At 42.3% G+C, this 14003-nt stretch overlaps 1 pseudogene; it reads right to left on the reverse strand.

Moving 5' to 3' along the window:
• Positions 1–1089: 1089 nt before the first annotated feature.
• LOC127428919 (organic solute transporter subunit alpha-like) lies at positions 1090–13116 on the reverse strand (annotated as a pseudogene).
• Positions 13117–14003: the final 887 nt, after the last annotated feature.

The raw sequence follows: 14003 nt of genomic DNA on the forward strand, positions 1-14003 counted from the left end.
AGGACCTAGTAAGTTGTGGGAACCGGGCATTCCAAATTGGGGAGAAAAGGGGATAGATAAAAAAAACAAAAAAAAACAATGATGATTCTCATTGACATAACACATTACAGTGTATTACGGTAAAAGACATGCTGTTGTACAATTTGGCCTGTTATTTATTTATTTTTTATTTTTTTATTACAATCAGCAAAAATGAAAGGCACATCAAGGGAGTAGCTACTAAAAAAATATAAATAGTCTACTTTACAATTTAAATAATATACTGTATCATTGTGGTAATGAGAATTGGGGGTAAAAATGTGCATAACAATTATGAAAATAATGTTACATTATAAAAAATCGCAATGACCCTAAAAATAGGCTTAATTTTCTATATGTAAATTTACTTTGTTGAGTAAAATAGGCTCAGGACATTTTCTTCATTTTTGTGAGAATCACCCAAGTAAAATTGCAAATGGATTTCACGGTGATTTTTTGCATTCAAAATTCGCATGGCTCAAAAACCTGAGGGGTCATGTTTTTCATACTTTTAAAAAAGTATATGTTATATATGGACAGTGTTGGGTAGTAATGGACTACATTTAATCTGGACTGGCAAATAGCAAATTGTTGTTTGATTTTATGTTTACTAATGTTTAGAGAAAGTGCAAAGGAGTGTAAATGAGTGTAAATCATACATTTTAAATCAGATTTTCATCAAAACATGGAATAAGTAATCCAAAAGTAATCAGATTAAATTACTTTAAAGTGTAATCTAAAAGATTATGTTACTGCTTACAATTTTAGATGTTTAATGTGTAATCAGTACCAGATTACATTTCAGAAGTAATCTACCCAGCACTGTATATGGACCATTCCTGTTTTGCAGTACCTTTTGAATTCTGTAAGTTTTAAAACAAATTATATGCTTATGTTTAAAGAAGTATTTCTATAAAAGGGTATTCTAGACTTTCAGAAATATGCTCTGGTCAAGCTCAGGCACTTTATTAATTATAATTTGATTATCTGCATAATAGCAAGAAAATTAACATGATGCCTAACAGAATGAAACTATAGACATAATGTTATATGACTGATATCTGTCAGGTACAGTATTAGCAAAGTTTTTTGCAATGTATTAAACTTGCTAGCAGATTGATATTAAATCTTCATTACAGTCAACAAAGTTCAGAGTTTCAGCCGTTCATTTTATAACATGAACATAAAAAATATCTATATATTGAATAAGAAAGAAATACAGTAATTTTTATTTTTGCCCTTGTTTTTGTGTAACTAACACTTGATATAATTGATATTTAGCAACAATGCATATTACTATGTAAACCTGTCACTAATTAATATTCTTCCTCTATCTGCCTCTCGTGTTCTTTTGTCTCTCTTTCAGGCCACATGCTCCCCTGTAGTAACAGAACTGATTCTTCTGTTAAGATCATTCTCATTCTCAGGTGGCCACAGGGTAAAGGGCTTGTAGGTGCGTCTGTATAGTATTCGGGTCACAAGTGTGATGATGAACATCTCCATGATCATCATCTGTTGGTGCAGCACTTAAGAGAGACAACAACAAAAATGGTAGAAACTTAAGTAAATAACTGAATGAGCTATATTTATGTCAGTTAAATATATTCCCTTATGGCTTTTTATGTGTATGTGTGTGTGTGTGTTTGTGTAACAAACTTACTGGAGCCCCGTGCAATGGAAGAGAAAGGTGGTAAGCAAGCAATAAACCCCTTCATGGAAAGGATGTTGATAATGGCTGCTTGATAACTGACTGAGTACCAGTATTAGCTGAAATAAGACATATGGAGGTAAGTTTTGGGACCTTTGTCAGGGGCGTTGTACTGCGGGTAATGATGGACCTGAGAAACGGGGGCCCTTACTGGAGGGGGGCCCACAGAAAGGCTTTATTGATAATCCATTATATTATCATTTGTTATATATATAGTAATGACATGCTATTGGTTGCAATAAAATGTAACACGACTCTGTTTTCCACCTATAAAAATGGGGAGTTCCCATATAATCTTGTCTCCTCCCATGTTAGCGACCCCCACCCCCCTCAATAAAAGTGGTCTGGTCCATCAGCAGCATGGTCCAAACTGAGTGAACATCATGATGTCATTTGCTTAGTCCAATAATGTATCTACAGAAATGAATCCAAAATCAGACATTCAAAAGAAAAAGGAGCAGAGAAAGAGTGGGAGATAGCAGACAATTTATGAGTTACAGTTTTATCATTTGAGTTTTTTACAGAAGAAAAGTGAGACATACATATCAATGTAGCTACTTAGGTGAATATTTGTTTGATATACATGTAAACATGGTCCAAAATTAACACCAGGCATGTGCCAAATGCAAGAAAAAAATGCTTTTGGCGAGAAAATAAAACGTCCTGGTTACTTGTGTAACCTCCGTTCCCTGATGGAGGGAACGAGACAATGTGTTGATGTAGTGACACAAGGGGTCACTCTTGGGAGCCCAAAACACCTCTGGTCTTTGATAAAAGGCCAATGAAAATTGGCGAGTGGTATTTGCATGCCACTCCCCCGGACATATGGGTATAAAAGGAGCTGGTATGCAACCACTCATTCAGGTTTTATGCAGAGGGGCCGAGACAAGGTCCGGCCATTTCAGCGGGTAGTTCAGCGTTGTGGCAGGAGGGACAAAACGTCTCGTTCCCTCCATCAGGGAACGGAGGTTACGCAAGTAACCAGGACATTCCCTATCTGTCACTCACTCAACGTTGTGTCGATGTAGTGACACTAAGGGTCCCTATACAAAACGCCGCAACTGGCTGAACTTTGTTACGTGAACTGGCGGTGTGTGACGGGCAGATGACTGTGTGCCTCATAGCCAGCGCACCAGGCTGACACGTAAACTCCCCCAACATAGTTATGAGTGTCAAACGGCCCTTTGGGGACAAGTCGACTACCCAAAAGATAGAGACAGGCTAACCCAGTCATGGCCTCTTTTCCCCTTCTTTTTTTCCACTCCCTAAAAAACAAGGGGGATTATCCGACTGGGCCGCCAGGTCTAGTCGGGGGGTGTCCCTCCCAAGGGGAGGACACCGCGGAGACCACACCCCACCCAAAGAGGGGGGGGATATTTAAGTGGAAAATACGTCACATGGTCTTGCCGACCATGTGGAGAGTCTCATGGTAGATCCTACCCAATGGGGGAGGAGTTACTACAAACATGGAGACTGTGGCAGAGGGGGCTCTGCCCAAGGAAGACGCAGTTTGCCAACAGGGAAACGAATTAGCGGAAGATATACATCGCATGGGGTTACCTTACAGGGAACCGCCACATGCAGAGCACCTACCCCAGAACAGGGCTCTTAGTTAGCACGTTTACTGGGCCGGCAGCGAGTCTCTCTAAACACTCGACTGGCACAGGGCTCGGAGGAAGTCAACCAGGGAACATTGTTTGAGAGCACTACTGGGAATTAATGGCGCACGTCTTCAGCTCAGAGGAGGTGAAAGGTGCTATGTGCAAGCTATACACCCGGCAGAGGCGTGCCCATTGCAAACAGCGCCCCAGCCCGTTTTGGAGGCGTCTGTTGTGACCACAATGCACCTGGAGACCTGTTCTAGGGGAACACCTGCCCGTAGAAACGAGAGGTCGGTCCAAGGGCTGAAGAGACGGTGACAGACCGGCGTGATGACCACGCGATGTGTCCCGCGGCGCCATGCCCATCTCGGGACTCGAGTCTGAAGCCAGTGCTGAAGCAGTCTCATATGCATCAACCCGAGCGGGGTGGCCACCGCTGAGGATGCCATATGCCTCAGGAGCCTCTGAAAGAGTTTCAGTGGAACCGCTGTTTTCTGTTTGAACGCTTTCAAACAGGCCAGCACCGACTGTGCGCACTCGTTCGTGAGGCGCGCTGTCAAAGAGACTGAGTCCAACTCCAAACCGAGAAAAGAGACGCTCTGAACCGGGAGGAGCTTGCTCTTTTCCCAGTTGACCCGAAGCCCTAATCGGCTGAGGTGTGAGAGCACCAAGTCCCTGTGTGCACAACATGTCCCAAGAGTGAGCTAGGATTAGCCAATCGTCGAGATAGTTGAGAATGCGAATGCCCACTTCCCTTAACGGGGCAAGAGCTGCCTCTGCGACCTTCATGAAGACACGAGGGGACAAGGACAGGCTGAGAGGGAGGACCTTGTACTGATACGCCTGACCCTCGAATGCAAACCACAGGAAGGGTCTGTGTCGAGGTAGAATCGAGACATGAAAGTATGCGTCCTTCAGGTCTACCGCCAAGAAACAATCTTGATGCCGGATGCTCGCCAGAATGTGTTTTTGCGTCAGCATCTTGAACGGGAGTCTGTGTAAAGCCCGGTTCAGTACTCGCAGTTTCAAGATTGGCCGCAACCCATCGCCTTTTTCGGTACGATGAAGTAGGGGCTGTAAAAAAGGAGGGACAGGTTCTATCGCACCCTTTCCGTAGGAGGGTAGCGATCTCCGCGTGCAAGGTAGCAGCGTTTTCGTCCTTCACCAAGTTGAAGTGGATACTGCTGAACCTGGGCGGACGCCTGGCGAACTGAATCGCGTGGCCGAGTCGGACAGTCCGGACAGGCCATCGCGATAGATTGGAAAGCGCAAGCCACGCATTCATGTTCCGCGCATGGGGGACCAAAGGGACAACGTCGTTGGACATACCGGCAGGTGGGGCCTCGCAGCGGGGCGGAGCTCGAGGTGCCACACCATGTCATGGCCGTGCTGAGTCTAGGGACATCGAAGCACTTACCTGGCTCCTTGTGACCACCCCCGGAACAGCCTGGGACGGGGGAGGAAGAGGCCTGTCCTCGCAACCCGTGGAGACTGTCACATCGGGGGCAGATGTGTGCCACAGCTGGGCACGCAGGGGCGGGGAGACCGCCTCTGGAACGCCAATCCTGCAAGGGAAAACCCGTGGACGGTGGTCATGATGACGACCGTGCACACTGGATATGTGACCCAGGGAAGGAGGAAATCGCTCTTTTGCTGAACTGTTGGGTACCGCAGCCACTTGTGCATGCTGCGAAATCAAATAAAAAGGCAACAAAAGATTCTCCACCCGGCCCTCCACCGGGGGATGGAGTGGTCTTACTACCAGCTCCAATGCAGTGGGTTTCGTCGACCCTGGGTTGCCCGTCTCAGGGGTGCTTTGACGACCTTCGTGGGTTCTTGGCGGCCGGCCATGAGATGGGTGGCGTCTGCTTCCTGCGGTGGGCTCCACGCCGGGCCAAAGGGGCGGGCTGCGGCTGAGCCAGTGCAGTCACCGCAGGGGGACGCCCTTGGCAACGAGCAGACGGGGTGCGGGATCTTGAGCTGCGCTGGGGCAGGATATGCCGGATAGCCTCCGTCTGCTGCTTCACCGTCGAGAACTGCTGGGCAAAGTCCTCGACGGTGTCACCGAATAGGCCAGCCTGGGAGATGGGGGCAGCAAGGAACCGTGTCTTGTCGGCCTCACCCATCTCGACCAGGTTGAGCCAAAGGTGGTGCTCCTGGACCACTAATGTGGACATAGTCCGCCCAAGAGACCGCGCCGTGACCTTCGTCACTCAGAGAGCGAGGTCAGTCGCCGAGCGCAGTTCCTGCATCAGATCTGGGGCGGAACTACCCTCGTGCAGTTCTTTTAGCGCCTTGGCTTGGTGGACCTGCAGGAGAGCCATGGCGTTCAGGCCAGGGGCGGCTTGTCCAGCAGCGCTGTAGGCTTTGGCCGTCAGGGATGACATGAACCTACAGGGCTTGGACGGGAGCTTTGGGCGTCCGCGCCAGGTGGCAGCGCTCTGCGGGCATAGGTGCACCGCAAGCGCCTTATCTACCGGGGGAATCGCCGTATAGCCCCTGGCCGCCCCGCCATCGAGAGTAGTGAGGGCGCGGGAACTGAGAAATCAGGACCGGGCAGTAAAAGGTGCCTCCAACGATTTTGTCAGCTCCTCGTGCACTTCCGGGAAGAAAGGCACTGGAGCGGGCGTGGCTGCTTTGAGCGGCGCCGTGAGCCCAGGAACCAATCATTGAGCCGCGAGGGTTCAGGGGAGAGTGGAGGGTTCCACTCTAGCCCGACGCTCGCGGCCGCCTGGGAAAGCATGTCCGTCATCTCTGCATCAGCGTTTGACTGGGCAATCGACCCCGAAGGGGGAGCCCAGCTGAAGCTTCTGCGTCCGACTGGACAAGCCCGCTCTCCGATGCTGCGCTCGAGAGCTCATCAGCTTCGTGGGCTCCGAACAAGTGGTCGAACTCGCAGTGAGACGAGCCGGCGGACTCATCCGGAAGCCCGATCAGGGCAGACGAGCGTGCTGGGGAATGGGAGGTCTGCGGGGGGATACCCGGCAGAGGCGATCCCATTGGAGTCCCCAAATCGCCCCCAGTGCTAGCCGCACTGGCCTCAAACCCGAAGCGGCGAGCCGCTGGGTATATGACCGCAACGTTGCCATGGTCATGTTCTCGTGGTGAGAACATGAACCATCCACGAACGCTGCCTCCGTGTGGTTCACGCCCAGACACGAAAGACAGCAATCGTGATTGTCTGAAGTTGAGAGGTAACGACCGCAACCAGGAATAACACACAATCAGAAAGGCATCTTTAAAAAGACGCATCTTTAAAAAGACGTTCCGTGTGTGCCACTCTTTTAGAGAAATATACTCTTTCAGGAAAATATACTCTCTTTTTTCTGCCGAAGTGCCCAGGGGCGTTCTCTGTAGTGCACCAGTGCAGAGGAGGGAGAAACCGCTGAAATGCGCCATCAGATCCAGCAGAGGTGAATGAACAGTCGTGAGAATTCAGCTCAATGAGCATGACCGTTCGGCTCCGAAGAGAAAATCTGAATGAGTGGTTGCATACCAGCTCCTTTTATACCCGTATATCCGGGGAAGTGGCATGCAAATACCACTCGCCAATTTTCATTGGCCTTTTATCAAAGATCAGAGGTGTTTCGGGCTCCCAAGAGTGACCCCTAGTGTCACTACATCGACACAACGTCGAGTGAGTGACAGATAGGGAACAAATATTCACCAGGTGGTAGGTAACATTATTAGCAACTGCATCATTACATGCTTGCTTAATGAAGTGACATGCACAATTCAAATCAAACTGTAAACATCTGCCGCTACTCACACGTCTACTGTATAAACATTTTACTTCAGTGCAAATTTACCATCAGATGTTTATCTATGATGCCTAACTGTTTTTTTTTCCAGTACTCCATGAGATACATGTGAAATTTTCCTTACATTAAGCCACTAAAAGAATATGTGAGGAACAAAATCACCTGTTGTTGTGCTCAGATGCCATTGTCTATTTAAAGAGACAGTACTGATTTAGCATGTGTTCTGAGTATCAATATCATTGTAAATGGAAAAATGTATGCATGTAATCAATACATATGTAACAAATATACAGTATGTGCAAAATAATAAATGCAGTTTCAAGACTGATGGAATTTATTGATGGAATATAATGAATTTGACCATTTTTCAAAAGCTAAAATGCAACCAATATGATGAAAAACTGACAAAATATAATTTGTAAAAGTAATATTTTCAAACTGTACCTAGAAGGGTTGCCTAGAACATTAGAAGGTCCCTTCATAATTAACAGCATCAGCTGAGAAATAACTGATTTCATATTTAAGTTAAATGGAAATTGCAACCAAAATATAACTAGAATCTGGAAACCTGTAACAATACCCAGGCCAGCCCTAATTTTACGTTAATTTTGGACCCTGTGTAAATATCAGTTAGACTTTCTAAAACTACCTGAGAGCAGAAATATCTCGGGATAGACCGAACAACTTGGCACTCTTCTCATTTCAGAAATGTTATGGTGACTTTTCCAACAAGAAAACTCTGTAAAAATAAAAAAATAAAAAAAACTCTGTAAAATAAAAAAAATTTATTTTGTTAGTAGGGTTTTTTTTTTTTTTTTAAATAATATTTAGCTTGATTCAAATAATATTTGCATTTGAAAATAAAAAGTTGTGAATTAGCACTGTGAAATATCCATCTACATTTTTTAAACTGGACATTATTCCTTCTACAAACCCAAATTGGTCAGGGGGCCCTAAAATAGTTCTGTGCCCGGGGCCCAAAATTTGGTGCTACGCCCCTGCCTTTATACACTATATGGCAAAATGTTGCTACAAAGTTGAAAGCACACAATTCTCTAGAATGTCATTGTATGCTATGGCGTTAAGATTTGTTTTTACTGGAATTAAATCTGATCATTTGAGAGGGGTGTTTTTCGCACTATATGGTCCTTTTGGCCATATAGTGTGTATTTGAATGAGTAGAGGTATGATGAGTCAATGAGACAAAAGCTCTCTGAAACTGACCTGATACATAGCATACTTAGGAATGATCTTGCAACTGTGTAGAGTCTGTTTTAGATGACTGAACATGATGCCCACCGGCCACAGAGCAATAATGGTCAGAACTCCAAGGAATGGGTTTATCCAGACAGCAGCTCCTGTGATCTCCAACTGTACATAAACAATCATTGCATAGGAGATCATTTAGGGGAGGCAAGACATAGACCATATGGTGAGAAATTGATATTTAAAAAAAAATATGAATCATTTTGTGCATTTGTGCTATTAGAAGGTGTGGCTCACATTAGAAGGGTGAAAGGTTCCATTTGCATACAATACAATGGAGAGCACAGAAAAAACAGTCTTGAGAATAGCAAACTGAAGAGATGCAGCCTTCATCCAAAATAACATACGCCTGGGTTAAAAATACTGCATTAGTTGCAAAGCAATGGCATCAGTTGTGTGTAATATTATTGATGGAATAGGACATAAGGCAGAATAATGATTCTTAGTAGAATTTACAGTACTATGATACAAATGCAAATTGAAACACATATTGCATTCACTGAGCAAAGGAAAGGCTAACCCTTGCCTAAACTGGAATGAGCCCAGGTGAGCTGTGTTTACCGTGTAATAGGTACTTTGGGCAGGCAAAGGCAGCAGCAGCAGCACGGCCCACTACTGATCATCAAAGTTTTATTCATTGCTTGAGAATACTTTAGAAAGGCTTCTTCTCCTCCACACTCTTCCAGCAACAAGGTGAAGAATTTGTAAACTACCACTGCAAAATATCTATAGGGACAAAGAGAGAGTTTATGTAAAAAAATAAAAATAAAAAATAAATCCTGCTGATCTATACAGAAAAAATGAACTGAACTACACAAAACTTAAAACTTAAAGGGATAGTTCACCCAAAAATTAAAATTCCAGATGTGTATGACTTTCTTTATTCTGCCAAACGTAAATAAAGATTTTTAGAAGAATATTTCAGCTCTGTAGGTCCTCAAAATGTAAGTGAATGGGTGAGAAACAGATCAATATTTAAGTCCTTTTTTTACAGTAAATTTTCCTCCCTGCCCAGTAGATTGCGATATGCAAGAAGAATGCGAATCGCCAAAAACTAAAGAATAAGAATGTGAAAGTGATTTATAGTACAAAAGGACTTAAATATGCATCTTTTTCTCACCCACACTTATCATATTAGCCGTGTCCCAAACAACACACTATACACTTTTAAAATATACTATGCACTCAGCCATGTAGTGAATGAATTTTCAAAGAGTAGAGTTGTCCCAAATGGAACACTTAACAGTTTTTTACTACACGGAAGTGTTCGCCGTTGACGGAAGTGACGTTTCAAACACAAGTGTTGTGTTGCCGCTAGTTTAGAGCACTATCCACCCTCAGTTCAACACTTTTATCTCAATAATATAGATATTCACACAGCATGGCATGATGGTAAAGCATTTAACTCACTTTTGTAAGGTGCTGACTTCACAGAAGTTTTGCTAGTTGTCATATTCTCCATTATTTACAACTGTTTTGCCAGATCATCATCGCTGCCAGTCACTCCGCCCCTTCCGCTATGTACGGCAAGTCACGTGCGCTGAGTGCACGAAATGTCCAACATTCTACACTCCGTTTTGACGGTTGAAAAAGTGCATCATCTGGGTTCTCGTGGTAGACTTCTTTTTGTTGCATTTTCAGTGTAAACATACTACTCGCACTACTTACACTTCAAAATGACATAAAATAGTGCAGAAGTGTGTGGTTTGGGATGCATCTATTACTTCTGAAGATATAGACTTAACCACTGGAGTCATATGAATAAGCTACTTTTATGTCACTTTGGAGCTTCAAAATTTTGGTAACCATTCACTTTTATTGTATGGACCTACAAAGCTAAGATATTCTTCTAAATTCAAGTCATATACATCTGGGATGGCATGAGGGTGAGATAATGATTAGAGAATTTTCATTTTTGGGTGAACTATCCCTTTAAGAGAGTCTGCATAAATCATAAGACTTAAAGCCTTTTAAATTTAAATTCTTTAAAAATAATCTATTTTGTTGGGCCATTCTCTGTTTCTGTGAGAATGCTTCACCATTATAAAAGTATAAGTTATTTATTACAAGCAACAGGTTATTAACATTGCATCTTAGCTTTTACTGCTGTACATGTAACTTACGAGTTTGAGGTCAAATCTGTGAATACAGTAGCTCTTGGGATCCACATTCCAAGACAAGCCATAGTAACAAATACCTGAAATTGACAGGAATAATAACAATGACACCTAAGAAAAAATATATTAATATATATTATTTATATGTTGTATACATCATTTTATATGGGTGTATCTCCAACTTCGGACACTTTCATGTCCCAGGGTATGGTATTTATTAAAACTAACAGATTTCAACTTTTTCGGTTATGTGAGGTCACATTGAAAAACTTTTTACCATGCCTTCATCATTTATTTTTGGTACTTCTCAAATGTCTTTTATGTACATATTTTACTGTTTTAGCCTTCTCCCAGACCCAGACTTTCAATAGTAAACTATGAAAATCCATAAAAATACACAAATCAATAAAAAAAATTTGTTTTATCCCATTTTATCCCCAATTTTGTAATGCCCAATTCCCACTACATACTAGGTCCTCGTGGTGGCGCAGTTACTCACCTCAATCTGGGTGGTGGAGGACAAGTCTCAGTTTCCTCCGTTTCTGAGAGAGTGAATCCACGCATCTTATCACATGGCTTGCTGTGCATGACACCGAGGAGACTCGCAGCATGTGGAGTCTCATGCTACTCTCCGCGATCCACGCACAACTTACCACGGCCCCATTGAGAGCGAAAACCACTTAATCGCACCCACGAGGAGGTTACCCCATGTGACTCTACCCTCCCTAGCAACTGGGCCAATTTGGTTGCTTAGGAGACCTGGCTGGAGTCACTCAGCACGCCCTGGATTCAAACTCATGACTCCAGGGGTGGTAGTCAGCATCAATACTTGCTGAACTACCCAGGGCCCCAATCAATAAATGTTTATTATAATTGGCTTCCTGAAGAAACTCCTAAACTCCTAAACATATTTTTTTTAAATCACATGCCAGTAATGACACCCAAAAATTTTGTTATAGTAACATTCATTCAATGAGACTATAGGTTGCTTTTAAAGGTAAAATCAATGTCTTACCGGGGCAGCTCCATTCACCCAGATGATAGTGGTTTTCTTCGGGGAGGGAACCATCTTGTAGACATACACACACTCTTCAAGATACAACAGCATAGATATACTGGACATGAGAGTGAAGATAGAAAAGAAAAGAACTCCATAGATATCCAGTTCTATGAAGGAGAAAAAGAGAGAGAGATGCTGAACTCTGCACCCTTCAACGGTTGCTTGGTCAAAAATGTCCAAAACTAGTTCTCTTCAGTCTAAAGAAGTACATAAAATTGTTATTTCCCCTTCATTCTCTTTAAACATTTTGTTTTACAGTTCTTCAATAAACCCACCAATGGCAAATGCCTTATAACTGGACTTAAAGGAATATTCTGGGTTCATTACGCTCAATAGACAACATTTGTGTCGTAATGTTGATTAACACAAAAAATCCGTCCGTCCTTTACTTAAAATAAAAAGTCGAGGTTACAGTGAGGCACTTACAAAGGATGTGAAGGGGGCCAATTTTTGGAGGGTTTAAAGGCAGAAATGTAAAGCTTATAATTTTATTAAATCACTTACATTAATTCTTCTGTTAAAACTCATGTATTATTTGAGCTGTAAAGTTGTTTAAATCATAATTTTTACTGTAATTTTAGGGTTTTAAAGTTTGTTGTCATTACATCGTTATGGCGTTATGGCAACAAAGTTGTAAAATTGGCTATAACTTTACACAGAAAACACTAAAATCATGTAAACACACATTTATGTCTTGTGGCTATACTTCTGAAACAGTGAATATTTTAACGTTTATGGACTGGCCCCCATTCACTTCCATTATAAGTGCCTCACTGGAACCCAGATTTTTTTGGGGGCAGGTCAAAATTAATGCTTGTCGTATTCAACATTATGCCACAAATGCTGTTGATTGAGCTTAACTTGTATTGAACCCAGAATATTCCTTTAAAACAATAGCTGAACCACCATTACAATACCAGAAATCCAGAATAGACAACCAAAGACGGTGAAATTAAAACAATGGTTGTATGAAAATCACTGCTATGGACTACTGTGCAAATGCCACACAATGTAAATAGAGAACACAGCACTGAACCAGGAATTAGGTATTGGATTTAGGAATTATTGTTAAGTTAATATGACATGGAATATCTTTTGTTAACAGAGGATGAGTTTACAGGTTACAGTTCAGCAAAAACAAACCTTGTGTCAATGGCTTGTCTAAATATCATGAAAAAAAATACTGACCACATGTGCTTCAATAAATATTTTAATTCTATTATATTAATCCCAACACCACACAAGCATCTTATTTACTACACAGCCATTTAGGAAAGTTACACAAGACATGTGAAATCTATAGGTGGTAAATGTGACCTCAGCAACCATTTTTTGGACAGCAAACTACAGATAACTGATAATTAAATACAGATCACCTACGATTTATGACGTCGATAGCCAGTGGAGGTTTTTGTAAACATGTGGGACTGATAGTAGTGGTAAAATTCTCCATTGTGTCTCTTAAATGCAGATCAAACTGAATGTCCAATGGCACAATCCTTCTCTCATTAACAGAGGAAAAGAAGACGATTGAGTAAATGCTGGAAGTTTTTCCTGTACACTCAGAAATGCTGATGGATATTCAAAGGAGGCCGTCACTGATGTGTAAAGTGTTAAAACATTTAATGTGGAAAAACCTCCAAATTGTCCAGTGTTGAAATCACAAATCTTTTCCGTGTTACGTTGAGTTTTATGTATATACTCGCCTACAGTTTAAAGAAAGGTGTTACTAGAGCCAACATGACCTATACACATGTTGTACAAATGTTTGATCAATCATCAAGAAAAAGAGGGTGTTCTTTTATTCCAAGACAAAAATATTGCCACATCAAAGTTTGTCCTATAAACCTTTGAATGATATTACTGGCAGGTGACTTATCGCAAACAAGAGACTCTCAAAGGGAAGTCTTTCTTTCATTCTATGTGTAGGAGCCTTTTACTTTATAGTTCTTGGCAAACTATGAAAATTGTTGGTAAAATACTTCCTCCACTACAGCCTATGAGGACCAAAACCCAGACCATATATGAACAAATCACACTACTTTCTTTGGCTTAACAAAGCCAAAATACTGTTCTTCTACAAACTTGGTTAAGGGGTTAAATCCCTCTACCAAGACCAGCATTTTTTGTTCTAACTCCTCTTGAAACTTTCTAATTCCTCAAGATACATCCACCAAACTTGGTACAGACCTTCAGACTGTTCTGACTTAGTGCGCTTTGTCTTTTCAAAGTGATCGAACTTATGTTTCTTACACAGCGGACAATAAAAAATCCCATAGACTTACATTGACAGAATGTTCAAACAGGCATGTTTAAGTTGCTCTCTCTTTTTCTCTCTTGTCTGTCTATCTAGCTAGCTAGCTGGCTGTTTGTCTTACTGTAATGTCTGTATAACCATCAAACTTTAAAACTAGTTTAGGCTTTCAGACAATGAGACAATTCTCAAACTGTTCCAGATAAAAACCTTAAAAA

The sequence above is a fragment of the Myxocyprinus asiaticus genome, chromosome 38, assembly GCF_019703515.2.
Source record: "Myxocyprinus asiaticus isolate MX2 ecotype Aquarium Trade chromosome 38, UBuf_Myxa_2, whole genome shotgun sequence".
NCBI lineage: Eukaryota > Metazoa > Chordata > Actinopteri > Cypriniformes > Catostomidae > Myxocyprinus > Myxocyprinus asiaticus.